General features: G+C 34.1%; 1 long non-coding RNA gene across 1 annotated transcript; it reads right to left on the reverse strand.

Moving 5' to 3' along the window:
* Positions 1–2,247: 2,247 nt before the first annotated feature.
* LOC143048402 (uncharacterized) lies at positions 2,248–12,735 on the reverse strand. The gene is made up of 3 exons (XR_012969814.1): positions 12,606–12,735; positions 8,167–8,619; positions 2,248–6,809 (listed from the first exon to the last, which is right to left on the reverse strand). It is a non-coding gene; the product is annotated as an uncharacterized LOC143048402 (long non-coding RNA).
* Between the last annotated feature and the right edge of the window lie 3,896 nt (positions 12,736–16,631).

Below are 16,631 nucleotides of genomic sequence, written 5' to 3' on the forward strand. Positions count from 1 at the left end.
ACACAATTTTCAGAATATGGTTTACTTCACAACCTTTTAATCTTTTGAAACAAATTCTAGCCAAATTATCCTTACTGATTTCACTCATTGATAAGTATACTGAGCCAAAAAAGTTTAGCAACAAAAACATGAAATTTGATTTTATTACAAAATTGTAACAACATATGATTTTGATAATAAAAAAATAAAATGTCAGAAGCAGCATGAATGTTTATCACTCACATTCGTCAGGATTTTTTTGGTATGGAACTCGGGAGGGTCAAAATGCGAAAATGAGTATAGTGTTATTCAAAATCAATTTCTCGGCCATGCCCTAAGTCAGTGCATCAATGAAGGATTGGCAGGCACACCAGCAGCTGCCCTTAATCAATGCACTACTCTTATGGCCGGAAAAAACTTGTCACGTGTTGATGTAAAGAGAAAGTAGCGCTCCTCCCTTCACGATAGTTTTTTTTGGTTTACAACATATTGACCTATCCTGTGCAGTTGCAATTTGTCGATATCTGTTTGTGAGTCTCTGAACTGTTGACTTATGCACATTAAATCGACCCACGACATCAGAAACGTTTATTCTGGCATCAACCATTCCAAGAGCCTTCTGACGGTCGTTTTCGGGGAGGCCTGGTTGACGCCCCATGCAATGTTTTCAAACGTTTATGTCTTTTTCTTACCAATGGTGTGTTTCTGAATGTAAGTGAAAAAAAAAAATAGAATTTTGTTTAAAAAGTACAGGTACAGAAGGTAAAACATCAATTACGCGTGCAAAGCTGAAATGGCGCGAAATCAATCATCCAGAAAAAAGTAAGACTGTTTAAAATTACAGATAAAACTAAGGATTATATCAATGATGTTTAAACAAAATAATTCAAGAAACAACAAAAAAAAAATTGAAAAAAAAAGTGTTGCTAAACTTTTTTGGCTCAGTATATATTAAACATGTTAAAATATAGGCAGTCTGTTACTCTATTCTTTTTCTGTATCTCTAATCGAACACCGATATATGTGTGTTTGTCATACAAGTCTGTCATGGGATATTTATGATAATCATATTTTGAGATAACAATAGTATTATATATATCATTGAATTATTAATGTCGTTTAGTATTCAAATAGCTGTTGATTCTTTTTGCACATTCATTATTTGTTAAAATTTAATAAAAGTGTTATTTTTTTTCTGATTGATCTGATGATGATGTATGTATAACTTAACTGTTAAAGACAGAATCAAGTACAAAATTTGAGTTTGATTACAAATAAAGTAGTCCACAAAATAAAACTGAAAATGGAAATGGGGAATGTGTGAAAGAGACAAAAACTCGACTAAGAGCAGAAAACAGCCGACGGCCACCAATGGGTCATCAAATCAGCGGGAAAATGCCTCACTCAGAGGCGTGTTTCAACTGGCCCCTAAACAAATTGTACTAGTTCAGTGTCATATATACCAAATAACGAAATATATAAAAGAAAATAAATTAAAAACAAAATAAATTTAAAAAAAAAAATCATGCCAGTCAACAAAAGCTAGAGGCCTCTGACTTAGGTCAGGCGAAAAAATGAGGCGGTGTCAAACATATTTTTGAGATCGTTGAGATTTGTTGATAATATTCTGATATCGTTTTCATTACTTTATTCATGATCGCCAAATGTAACTTACAACGTGATATTGAACTGTCTATGACGCCATAATGAGAGCCTTAAATGGAAAACTGCCTCTCCGTCCTTTTTTTTTTTTTACCAGTTGTTAACTTCAAATTATTGTTTTAAAGTTTTGTTGGATAATATTGTATCGGCTGTCTTTTACTTGTGATTTTGGTTGCCATTTGGTATCTCTGTTCGTTTTGTTAAGTAAAACTCAGGTTATCAATGCAAAGTATTTAAGGGTTGGACAGCAAAAACTATTATACCATTGCATTTGTATATTTATATATAAGGTATGATAATGGTTAACAAATGATATTTTTTCATGTAGATAGAGGCATTATGTGTCTCTTTAGATTTTCTAAGGGGCTTTGATGATCGAGGTAGAATACATAAAATTACATTTATTTTAATTTCAACTATATGTTATATACAGCTGTTTGACATTTACATTAATTAGTACCGCGATTACGCGAGCAACTTCAGGTATTTTAAATTTTGTATCTTGTGTACTGTTGTTTGTTTGTTTGTATTTTTTTTCTGGCCATGGCGTTGACAGTTTATTTTCGATCTATGAATTTGACTGTCCCTCTGGTGTCTTTTGTCCCTCTTTTATGATGTAAACAATTGAAAGAAAATTGATCAAAGTTTATTAATTTTTATTACGAAATTTACTCCCTATGAAGATTGAGATACAACTTCTAATAGAGTTTTTTAATATGAAGACAATATTTTACAATTTATAGTTAATTGCACCAAAGGCCTACTTCGATTCGTCCAACTCGGGTAGACTCGAGTTAAAAGATCAGTGCTAATGCGCATGTGCGCAACCTTTCCGAATCGAAGTCAAAACTCTTCCATCGAGTAAAGGATGTGAAAAATGATTTTTAACTGAGTATTAAAATAACAAAAAAAAACAACGTTATGCTTCAGAAAAAAAAGTCCTGATACTGTGTGCTTTTGCAAAATAGTTTGTTAGTGAGTTAAAAACGGTCGAGAAAAAAATCGTTCAGAAAAAAAACATCAATTTCTGTTTTATGTAGAACATTACCGATAGTTGATAAACAAATTAACAATATTTGTTGATTCCAAAATACCGGAAATAATAAATTCGCCACGTCAGCCTTATTCTTCGGTTGTATTTTGTCAAATACCAGTTTATTGGTATCACTTTTATTTGTTGCAACAACTTGACGCCATCTTGAAACTCGACTAAACCTGCCCCGACCCAGGGTTGATGTCGAGTTAACTCGGGTAGGTTCAAAAGGTCAAACTCGGGGTGTTCAGTTGTCAGTCGAGTAAACTCGACAGACTCTACTAACCCGAGTTGGACGAATCGAAGTAGGCCAATTGTTTAATATGAATAATTGTGGGTATTTAATAGTTAGCCTGTAATTTGCACTTCATCAGAAGAGGTCGTATTTTATTATATATTGAAACAATGATATTAAAAGAAAACCATTTAGTATTATAGATTCAATGGATAAGCGTTTTTTCTTCAAAAAGAAAGATTCAGATTCAATATTTTATTAGAGTCTCACCACTTGTAATACATATAATACAATCATCATAATATATACATTGAATAAAACAGTAATTTTATAAATTAAAATACAAGTGCCATTCTATAAAGAATTATGAGAGACTATAGAAATCAATATAAATTATAACTATATATTTATCACGTCTATAAAAACATTTCTGTTATGTAAAACCATAAAACTATAATTATCATGTCTATAAAATATTTCAAGTTTATAAAAACATAACCATCAATCAAGCATATAAAAAACTATTTTTTCTACTTAAAATGTTAAAGCAGGTCTTGGCAACCACATCAAAACAATCAGTATTTTTAAAAAGATATATAAACTTATCATCATCAGATAAAACATTAAAATCACCATTACTTCTTTTAACTTCATAAAATAAACTTTTAAGTAAATCTGCATATAAAGGTCAGTCTAAAATAACATGTTTCTCATCTTCAATTTTATCATTGCATACAAAGCAAACTCTTTCATCTACAGTTTTATTTTCATAGCGACCTGTTTCTATTCGCAAAGGGGCAACGCCACACCTAAATTTAGCAAATGCACTTCTGTATCGTATTGAAATGTTCTTCCTCAAATACATCTCTGTTTCAAAAATATCTTTAAACAATTTATAAGTACGTAATTTTTTTCCAACATTTTGTGACAATATTCTGTTATGCCAATTTGTCTTATAATTTTCAAATAAAAAATCTTCTAACTGTGTAATAACATTTTTATGCAACACATTATCTAAATTAGTGTATAAATCTACATTACATTCTCTAAATTTTTTCATAATTCTATAACACCAGTTTTTCTTTTTATTAATGGCATTTCTAAATGCCCATTGAAATACTTTGAAATTCACCCTATCTGTTGACATAACATTACATCTAGCCCAATGTCTAAAACCACAACTCCACTGCTTCACACATGGAGGTTTCCAACCCATATCCCCATTAACGGCATTACTAGGTGTATATTTACCAAAACCCATAAAAAACCGGATAGCTCTGTGCTGGACAGCATTAATACAAGAAAAATCTCTGGTGCCCCATATGGCTGCACCATAACTTATGACTGACCAGACTAAGCTATCAAAAAGTTTGGTATATGTATTAAAGTGGAAACCTCCATGTGCTTTGCTCTTTACAATCAGTAAACTTAATGCTCTCCCTGCTGACCTGGCTACAGATTTTGCCATTTCATTATAATCAAGAAATTCAGTCAATAATAATCCAAGAAATCAGGAACCCTGAGGCGGAGGATGAATGGTTTGTTTTTCATGAATCAACGCTTATCCATTGTGTCCCTAACTGAAATGTTTGTGTTCATGTCTTTTCAGAATTAACGCTTATTCTTAATTAGAAGGTATTTTTGTTTTAATTTGGTTTTTAAGAAAACAGTTTCAGACTGCTGATATATAAGGCAAACGATTTTTTTTTCGAAAAAAAAAAACATGATACACGACATTCATCAGGTAAACAGTAAGCATCTGATATTGAATGGTTGTAATTCAGTCAGTTATATAATTATCAAAATATATAAAATTTCCGAAATCGGAATAACATAACATTGTGTGTTAATCAAAAATAATTTAATGTATATATATAAGTATTAAATTTTTACATGAAGCAGAAGAAAAACTCAAATGTACAATTTATCCTTTTTGTCCACACAAACTATGTCAGTGCTACCTTATTCCATCAGTTGAAATTATCATTACCTATGTTATATAGTCACTTCATCATAAACAGTAAACAGTAAATACTTATTAAACTTACAATGGGAAAGGATACTTTTGTAAGGGACATTCAAACTCATAATTCATATATAAACTGACAACGCCATGGCCAACAAAATTAATACAAACAGACAAACAACAGTACACAGAACACAACATAGAACGATTGTTGTCATGAATACACAAAAAGGGAATAACATTTCATCATTTTAAATTTTAGAGATCACATCTATGAAAAATGATGATTACTTATACATGCACATGTATGGCACAAACCAGTTGGCCTAATGAATTAAACAGCCAGGAAAATAATTAATTAAATATTTTGTGATTCAATTCAAATTTTATGTGGAGTGCTACCTCCTGTAAGTACAAACCCGGTAATAAATCTGACTCAGTAGGTCATATTCGAGGAAGGGGTGGGATTATAGTTTCAATAATTGACACTTATCCGTTATCATCTGTGAAACGGATATTCAATGACTATCAACAAACACAAGATGTTGTCAATAAAATTTACGAAGGAATGACTTCAACATCAGCACTTGGAACTCTTTGTTTAATGGTTTCCTTGCGAGCAGCATTCCTCTATCAAGGACATCATGAAAGGATAAACAAACTTGAAATATCGTTTCAACTGGGAGAGCTCCTGGAATGCTGCTACATAGAAATGGAAAGTTTACAATTGGGAAGCTGAAATCATCTCATATGCCATAAAGTTTTGTGTTCAACTGGCCTGCATTGTTAATTTCTAGATGTAAGTCAATATATGAAACATAATTAGCTGTATCTTTTGTATCCTTTAACTTAAGTTCATTATAGTCACTGAATATTGAGTTATTTAGTGAGAGAACATCATCTGTAGGGCGGAAAGTACAGTGAAAAGATACTGATTCTTTATTTTCTTCCTAAGACATCATGTATTAATAAAAAAACAAGTCGGTAGGAAGAAGAAAACAGTTGGTTCCCATAAAGAATCCCTCTTGTTTGGTGAAAAACACGACCTCAAAATGTAACAAATATGTTTCCAATTAAGAAATCAAGAATCTTCATAGTGTCCATTTCATTTTTTTAAATCAGAGTGATTTACTACAAAGTACGAGTTATCCCTCACGAAGACAAGATACTTGTATCTACGTTGACCGATCCTTTTTTATGAAACAAAGCAGGATCAACACTTTCAATTTGTCTTCAAGTTTAGAATCGGGAATACTTATGTTTTTTAAACACTCTTTCAAATAGTTTTATTCAAACGTTTTATCAGATAGTAAAAGGGTTTCATTCGCAAATATTATTTGATAGATACCAATGCCGTAAGACTGTTTGTCCGCCAGGAAGCCGAGAATCAACCAGTATATGTATCGATGCCTTGATATTGACATGAATTTAAATACTTTCTCCTTTCAAAGTTTATTTAAAAATTCAAATTATTATAGATAATTAATGATAAACATGCTAAAATGTGTACTAGTCAAATATATACTTGTGTAAAATCAAAAGTTTGGAACTATTGACTTCACCATTTCAAAGAAGCTGTTATTATCTGTAATAATTATGAATAATACACTTTGCAAATTTGGTGCGTCTAAAAAGTATGTAAATGTATGGCATGATATAACATGTATACCATATCTGTAATTACGTTGATGTCTTCATCTTATATACTGTCTGGATTACAGAACCTACTGCATTGTCTGTCACCAAATCGCACGTGTTTGTGTGAAATGAAAAGACAAATCCTCGACAGGAGTTGTAACTCTTACAGTGAATGCCACACTCGCTGATTGATCCAGCCTCTTTTGATTTGATGACTTCGAACTCTGGACAGTTGTCGTTTATCTTGAAAAAGCCTTCGTTTAAAGGACACTTCACAACAAATGGCATGATTGTTGCTGAAATCAGAATAACATGTATTGGAATTGTGCAACCACATTTCTCTTTGCGGATAGCTCACTGGTGTTTCAATAGCAAATCAAAAAAATTCAAAATATAACAAGGTTCTGAAATGATATTGCTGGATTAAAACCGCTTTGTCAATTTGAATTTAACATGAATTATGTAAGTGATTCTTCAGTTTCAGTATTAGGACAGGAAATTGTATAAAAGATAGGATATTCAAGCTGTACAAGTAAAAACAAAAGTACTCGGTCACATCTTTTCGAATTGAAACAACGTTTTTATAACGTGATGGTTCGTTTGTTGTCTAGAGTTGTCAAATGTGTGCTATATAGGAGACAGGTTATACTTGGAGATGTGTCGTAGTTTTTTTGTTGTTGATAGATTTGATCTTTAATAGACCCAGCGCGTAGCATATGAGGCATGTTGCGCTTGCAGTTATTTTATACTTCAGGAAAAATATATCTTTTTAGGCAATTTGCTGCATATAACATTTTTGTTTTAACAAATAATGCTTTCAGAATTTTGCCTTTTAAACATGCTTAAAAGACTTGAATTGTGTAACGCAATAAATAACGATGCAAATCTAGTTTTTTTAAAGGTTTATTATATTCTGATAGAAACGAACTGAAATCATAGTAGAAAAGTAAATTCGCACATAACAACATATTTCTCACACCAAACATGTAAATAATATTAACATCAATTCATCATTTACCACTCTTGTAAAAATGTGCTCTTTTCAATTGAATTTGAGCCTTTGTTTTTTATATGCCTTTTATTACAGGTTACCAATAATTGCTAACATGAACTTCATTTGAACTTTGATGAATAGTTTACAATCATACCACATGAAAACAGCGAAATGATGTTAATGCAAATTCAAAGTAAAGTAAAATATTAGAGGAGCAAATATCCTTGAAACTAGAATGCAAACGTGTTGCCGTGAGACTTCCAACTTCTGAAGGGTCCACTCTTCACTAGATTTAGTGTTGTTTTTTAAGTATGATTTCTTTTCCCCTGTAACCCACATTTGTTTTTCTCAGTGTTACTACTAAAATGAAATTGTTCCATTTGTTTATATATAATTCGTTTTGTCTTTGTCATTATTATGTTTGTCTCTTTTCTGTACTCTTTTTGATGCAGTTGTTTTACCTAGCTGTATTTGGCAAAACTTTTATGAATTTTTGGTCCTCAATGCTTTTCAACTTCGTACTTTATTTGGTCTTTTAATTGTTAATGATTCGAACGTCATTGATGATTCTTTTAAGACAAAACGCTCACCTGGCACAAAAACAAAATGTTAATCCTTGTATTTATCATGAGTTTATTAAGCTACCTTACCATGCTTACCTTCAAACGGGAAAATCCAATCAAGTACAGAAGTATGCATTCCACTTATTTCAATATCATTAACAGCAAAGTAACAACTCTCCTGCCACTCCATGAAAGTATTCACGTTGACTTCATTTCCTGATCCTACCTGAATATGCCCATTTCCCCAGCTGACCCAGAAGTCTCTGAATTGATTTTCATCTAGTATCCCCCTTTTGTTGTACTCGGATACTATGTTATTCAGACCAGAACCCTTGTTGATTATTGATTTTGAATTGTCCCATGCAGCTATCCCAATCTGTAGAATAGGCTCTTTAATTGTTCTTTTCTGTGGTAAAAGTCTTAGGTGGGCATCTTTTCTACCTTTCAGTTTAAAAGTCAAAAAGTAATCGTTTCTTGGAAAAGCTTCACAATCTGTAAGAAACACTTTATCACCAGATGCAGCTCTAATTGAAACAGAAATATTAGCCCCTAAAAGCAATATATAAGGAAAGGTGATATTAAAAACAAATAGTTTTATACGAAGGATACTTAAACCAATATTATAAAAGAATATAACAATCTCAAATAAGGTTTGTACAGTACTAAAATATGTGATTCTTTTATTATGGTATATTTTGTTCATTAATTTGTTTTTTAGTTTTCTGATTAATTATTGTTTCAAAAAAAATGTATATTTTTTATGTACCTCTTTTTAATCAAATGTTCGTATTCGGGTAAAAAGTTATATACGTCAGTTGTCTGATTGTAATTTGTATACGCCAGTGTACGGGAATATTATAATATAACGCTGTCCGTCCGTTTGTCCGTCTGTCCGTCCTTCGTCAACATGTCGGACATTAACTTAAACTGATTTGCATCAAACTGTGTGAATTATTCATATCTATTGACGTGAGCTCCCTTTCATATTTTATAAATTTTAGATTTTACGTTTCAGATTTATATGGTTTTATTCATTAAAAAAAGTGGGATTTTCCAGCTTCAGACAAAATCTCAAGAATGCCTTCACCAATTTGCAAGAAATTTTGGTTAATTGTTTATATATATCTTTTAACATGAGATCCCTTTAGATTTATGTGTCCGAGTACGCGGTTTAATTTATAAAAAAGGGGGATTTTGCCAGTTTTCCACCAATAACTCAAGAATGCTATCAGCAGTGCTCGTGAAACTTTAATGGATTGTTTATATCTATTGATGTAAGCTCCCTTTAAAATTTATGAATTTTCTTTGTTTATAGTCTGACAACAGATTTACTAAGTATTGCGCAACAACACAGTGTATTGCACAACAGCACAGTGTATTGCACAACAGCAAAAAATTCATATAACCAAATTCAAGTTCTTTGACTACATTTGTTCAGAAACCTATAATATGTCAAATATTTAATTACAATCCAAATTCAGACCTGCATCAAAATTGAATATTGTGTCCATTTTTGCCCCAACTGTTTGACTTCTGCGGGCGTATCCAGGTGCGCTCAGCGAAGCAGTTTATTGTAATTTATCAAATGTGATGTTGATTGAAGGTCCTTAGTTGTTTCTGTTTCATTTGTTTTTTATGTATATAGACTCTGGAATATTAAGAGAATAATATATTGTGTGGACACCTTGTATTTTGTTGAATAAGGTTTGTCATTTCTAAATGTTTTTTGGTTATTTCGAATGCCGTAAAATGTAGGTAAATCATTCATACTTTATACATCCTCTTGGATGCAGATAAAGATGTATGATGTATTTTATACAAATTAAAGTAAATGTGTTCTTCATTGGCTTAATCTACCATCAAATCCATGGGGCCCTTTATAGCTTAAGTCGTTATCTCTTGCTGTTTGGTGTGAGTCAAAGCTCCGTGTTGAAGATCACACTTTGACCTATAATGGTTATTGTTTTACAAATTGTGACTTGGATGTAGAGTTGTCTCATTGGCACTCATACCAATCGTTTTAAATCTGTTGACAGAGTGAGCCGCCATTGAACTACTTGGATGGACGGATGTTTGATTATTACAAAATAACGATAATAAATCAACACCTACACCATTTTAATGTGATTTAATCAAAATTGATTCAAAGAAGCAATGCAATCACCTTCAATGATTGCGTTTGCATTTTTTTGAGGTCACGTTACTATGGCATAAATGCTTCGAAATCATTCCTGAATTTCGCAGATTTTATTTATTTAAAATTTATAGATATTCTCCAAGTTCTAACGTATTGTTTCTTTTGGTAATGCATCACACTCATAATAATAGACGTGTTAGATAAATGACTACGTTTCACAAACAACAAACGAGAGTCGAGAGACGATAAACATTTTAAAGGGGTCGTCTCGAAAGACAATTGGATTTTTTCAATCGTTAACATAATGCATTTTGTAAAGTCATGTGAAGCATGATAAAGTAACGATTTCATAATTTTCAGTCAATTAAGTTATGCACTTTTTCTACCACACTAGCGCAAAGATTAACACATTATTTTTTTAACATTTAAGATTGCGACATTAACTCGTATTGGATAACAGTAAACATATATTTTATCCAAATTATAAGCTTGGTACCTTTGATAACTATTATCCGCTAATATAAAAGGGTTCTCTATGAAATCAAGTTGAAGTCCGTGTCCTATTTCTGGCATCCAGTTGAATTGTTGTGCACCATTTTGGTGGCCCAGGAAACCGCAGCATACAAGTTGAATGTGGTTTAAATTTTGTGGTCGATTAAAACCTGTTCGGTATCGATCTGATGAGTTCTCAACTTATTTTCATAGTTTGTTCTTATGTTGTGTTGTTAGCACTGTCCAATGTTAGGGGAGGGTTGAGCGCTCACAAACATGTATAACCCCGCCACATGTGCCTGTCCCAAGTCAGGAGCCTGTAGTTCAGTAGTTGTCGTTGGTTCATGTCTGTCATGGTTTTTTTCGTTTATTGTTTCATTCTGAATTAGGCTGTTAGTTTTCTCAAATGAATTGTTAAATATTTATCAAGTCGAGGCCTTTTATAGACGGCTATACGGTATGGTATTTTTTTCATTGTTTAAGGCTCTATGGTTGCCTAGAATTGCTTACATTTACTTTATTTGAACTTCGGTGGATAGTTGTCTCATTGACAATCATACGTCATCTCGTTATTTTTCTACTGGGTGTGAATATAGTCCATGTCTGTGTATGGGGTAAAACTGTTCCTTTGGCTCATTTTGTGGGCGATAAATTACATGAGATGTACCGTCTACTGTCATCACTGCCTTTGGCAGTCCTGGCTATCAGCCTTGCAAGGACAACAACTCGTTATTCGACGGTCAATCCAATGGAGAAAATATCTGCCCCAGTAACGGTACTACATGTTTACCATCAATTGCATATGACATAGTGAATGGAGAAATACCAAACAACATAGACAAAATCGAGTAACACGAATAAAATTAAGTTCTTAGCCACAACATTACCATCAAAAGGCGATTTCTTGGATACAGGTTTCATATGACTGATTCATCAGTAGGAAAGTTCCAAAATGTTTAAAGTCTTTTCGTATTGACTCAGAATATGATTCTGATACATATTAAAATAAACAGAATATCCTAGTATATGAGTTATTTATATTTGTTAATATATTGCTATTTCTAAAAAAAACAACAACTATAAATATAAATACAGACGTTCTAATTCATGACATGTATTTTGACTCTGTTCTCTGAACTGCAAAACATTATCGTCGAGTGAGGTAGTGTTGGCGGATCCAGTGGCGTATTCTGGGGTTGGAACTCCCTTTTGCCTTCCGATTTTTTTTTCAATTATGTTAACTTTTCATGATGTTCCGGATGTTGGAACCCATTTTTAAAATGGCTTGATCCGCGCCTGTGTATCAATGTTAAAATATTATTATTGAACCTAGTTAATAAAGAATTAGATCTACTCTTTTGAAATCGTCCCTAATTTAAATGTCTCAATTATAGACTCTCGACTATCAATTGTCAACAATAGTTATTTATCTAACATGTCTAATAGTACTATAGTTATAGCGTTTCTGTCGTCAATTGGCATTTGATGGTCACAAATATCCGTTTCACTGGCTCCGCTACGCGTCATCTCTACCACAACCAAGTTATGTAACAGTTCATTACAAGATAAAACCGGAAAAATCAGTTGAAAAGGGCTTAGCTCATAAAATCAATAGACAAAGCAGAAATACATCACACAGAGTGGATGCATGTGACAGGGTACTTGTACAACCCCACAACAAAACGACACTGAATTTAGAAAAAGACGTGGTATGAATGGCAATGAGACAACTTTCCATCCAAGTCATACATATAAATGCGATATATCTACTCACAAACCAAAAACAATACTTTTTAACAATATAGCAATTATTTCCAAATTTTGGATTTTGTCTTATTTTTTATATTTGTAATGGATTAGTTATTTTAAATACATATGACTGTGAATGCGATATATATTTACTCACGTATCATTCTTGTCGGTATGTATACAGTAAAAAGAAGCAATAACAAGTTCATGATTATTTTTCTTCAAAACGTACGATCACCAACTCAGAAGATCTATTATATTATACTGATGAAATACTACATTTCGTTATCTATTATTTATAACGTGTTTAAATATTTGTTTTTTTTAAATTATTCAGATATTTGATGAAATATAGCGCCAGGTAGTTTCATATTCCGGAAACGGTTTTCCGATGTGTGTTTGACATTTAATATTAACGCTCTCTCTTCCTGTTTAACGATAATATAACTTGGCATGTTTTACTATGTTAGTCAATAAATAGACAATATCTCAAGTCTTACATTTGTGTAGTGATTTTCCTTATTGGGGTGGTGGCAGCGAGATTACGTCCCACGTTCTTCGTACAAATGTGTGTAAGTCATTCCGTAATAAAAACATTACGGTGAACGCAAGTGAACGACAACAAATATTATCCCAACTTGAAGCATGACTAGTTCCACCCGGGCACCGAAGCAGTGGTGCTTAACAAAGATTGAAACTGTGAACACTTTTGAAAACTGGCGCCAGAACCTTATATATACATTATCTTTAGACAAAAACTTTGCACCTTTTCTTGTGTCTGGTACCAAATGGGAAAAGAAAACAAAAACAACAACTCACAGGGGGTTTGCAAATGATGGAGAAGAAGTCCCAGAAGCCAACAGAAAAACACGAGAGCAAAAGGTTAGCATGCTAGAGCTTATGTTAGGACAGATTGCCAACTACTGCCCAATAATTTCTAGGAACACCATTGTTAAAAACTCCACCACGATGAAGACATAGAGGACGACGAGGAGCTATCACCTACATTAGAAAACCTCTTGATATTGACATGGCTTCGTCTCATCCATCCTGAGCTACCTAAACTAATAAAACAGAGATATGGTACAGAGCTTCGTGCGAGAACACTAGCATCTATAAAGCCAGAAATATCACAAGCTCTAGAATCGCTTCTAGAAGAGTTACGTACGACAGAGGATGCCAAATCCATGAGAGCAGCCGTCAAGCGCTTTCCCAAGACAAAACAATCTTCGTTTGTGCCCACCTCAAACTTCAAATCATGCCCACTGTGCAAATCAGCAGGACGACCAGACCGTCATTTTCTAAGTCAATGCACATACTTACCACAACAAGATCGACAATTTATGGCTAAAGCTCGTGTTATATCTGGTATTCATGATGTTGACGAATACAATTCCGATAACCATGATAACAACGATTCAACCATTCAAGACCAATACCCTGTAGCATCTAACAGAGTTCAGATACAACAATCACCTTATATTGACGTTTATAATGGCCACAATCCTACAAGACTTACCATTGATAGTGGTGCTACTGGAAATATGATACGCGCCTCCGCCGCTACCAAACTTAACGCAAAAATAATTAGCAGCTCACAGTCAGCCCATCAAGCAGATGGATCATCACCTCTAACTGTTGTGGGAGAAACTAGACTCACATTTACGAGAGATAAACACCAAATGTATTTTGAGGGACTAGTAGTTGAAAATTTAGATTCTGACATATTGGCCGGTATCCCATTTATTGAGAAAAACGATATATCTATTCGTCCCGCACGCAGACAGGTACTTATAGGGAATGATTGTGTTTACAAGTATTGTTCATCCGCTAACGGAACTTCTAATTGCGCTGTGCGCAGAGCACATGTGGCACGAGCACCATTTGACGCCACAACTTTATGGCCAGGAGACTAAAAAAATACCTATCGATATGGTTTCAAATGATGACATATTTTTCATCGAACCTCACAAAAATGATTCTTATGAAAATCTCAATTCTTGGCCTGAACCCAGTCTAGTTACTAGCGTTGCAGGGAACCTACGAATACCTAACCTCACTGATGAACCTCTCGTTTTGAAACGTAATGAAAATTTCTGCAATGTACGTTCTACCTATTCACCGGAGAATAATGAAATTAAAAACCAAGATCATGCAGTTGCTACTAAAACTCAAATCAATAAGGCTCAAGTACTACATTTCGATCTTGTTCGAGTTGACCCTGATGGTCTATTACAACCTTGTATTAAGGAAAAATTGAAATCTTTACTTCGACAGTATGACAATGTTTTCAGTCCAACGTTTAAAGCTACAATGGAGCAGTTGGAGCTCTAGAAGCAAAAGTTAACACGGGACCAGGTCAACCACCACAAAGAAAGGGACGGATACCTCAATATTCAAAAACGCTAGTTACTATACAGGAAAAATTCAATGAACTTGAAGACATAGGTGTGTTTAAAAAACCAGAAGATATAGGTGTTACAGTAGAATATCTTAATCCATCTTTTCTTATCAAAAAGCCGAATGGAGGTTTTCGACTTGTCACAGCATTCGCCGATGTTGGCCGCTACAGTAAACCTCAACCCTCATTAATGCCAGACGTAGATTCTACACTTCGACAAATTGCTCAGTGGAAACATATTGTGATTTCTGATTTGACAAAATCTTTTTATCAAATTCCGTTACATAGGGACACGATGAAGAACTGTGGTGTCTCAACCCCATGTTGTGGTGTAAGAGTATATGTGAGGTCTGCAATGGGGATGCCTGGATCTGAAACAGCATTATAGGAACTTACTTACCGTGTACTAGGCCACCTAGTACAAGAAGGAGTCGTAGCAAAAATTGCCGACGATCTATATTGCGGCGGCAATTCACCAGAAGAACTTCTTACTAACTGGGAAAGACTGTTACAAGCCTTACAGAAGTGTAGCCTCAATTTATCAGCTACAAAAACAATCATTGCACCTAAACAAGCTATAATTCTCGGCTGGATTTGGGAACTCGGATCAATCCGTGCAAGCCCTCACCGCATTGCTACACTTTCTAACTGTCAGCCTCCACAGACCGTACGTGCACTTAGATCTTTTGTTGGTGCCTACAAAGTGTTGTCTCGTGTAATTAAGAACTCTTCTGGATTTCTGTCACTACTTGAAAACGCAGTAGCTAGATCTGAGTCAAAAGACACAATATTATGGACCGAAGAGCTTAACTCAGCCTTTACTAGTGCACAAGACGCACTTTCTATCAATCGTTCGATTGCTCTCCCTCGTCCAAACGACCAACTCTGGATTGTTACAGACGGAGCTTTAAAAACATGCGGACTTGGAGCTACGTTGTACATTAACAGAAACGACAAATTTCTTCTTGCGGGATTCTTCAGTGCGAAACTTAGACAAGCTCAACGCCAGTGGTTACTATGTGAAATTGAGGCCTTATTAATTGCGGCTTCTATCAAACATTTTAGTCCGTACATTATTCAATCGTTATCTTAAGCATGTGTTCTAACTGATAGTAAACCGTGTGTTCAAGCCTTTGAAAAATTATGTAGAGGTAAATTTTCATCAAGCCCTCGAGTTTCTACTTATCTGTCGACTGCGAGTCGCTTCCAAGTATCTATAAGACATGTTTCTGGATTAGCAATACTACCATCTGACTATTCAAGCCGTAACGCACCCAATTGTGATAATCCTGCCTGTCAAATTTGCAATTTTATACATCTTCAGTTCGTCACGTAACAACTGCAGATATTCTAAACGGAACAGTAAAGCTTCCCTTTACAAGCAGGACAGCATGGCTCTCAAACCAGACCGAATGTTCAGACCTCCGACGAACGGTGACTCACTTACGACAGGGGACCAGACCCTCCAAGAAACTCACAAACATACAGAACATAAAGCGGTACCTGAATGTAGCTTCGTTAGCTAACAATGGACTATTAGTATTAAAAAGAAACCTTCCGTTTACACCTTGTCGTGAATTAATAATTGTACCGCGGCAAGTATTAGATGGATTAATTACTTCAATTCACATTAAACTAGACCATCCGTCGTGTCAACAGATGAAGTCTATATTACAACGATACTTTTATGCATTAGACATGGACAAGGCTATCAGATCTGTAACTAGTAGCTGTCGTCAGTGTGCTTCATTGTTGAAGACCCCAAAGGTCCGCGAAGAGCAG

Source organism: Mytilus galloprovincialis, chromosome 10 (assembly GCF_965363235.1).
Source record: "Mytilus galloprovincialis chromosome 10, xbMytGall1.hap1.1, whole genome shotgun sequence".
NCBI lineage: Eukaryota > Metazoa > Mollusca > Bivalvia > Mytilida > Mytilidae > Mytilus > Mytilus galloprovincialis.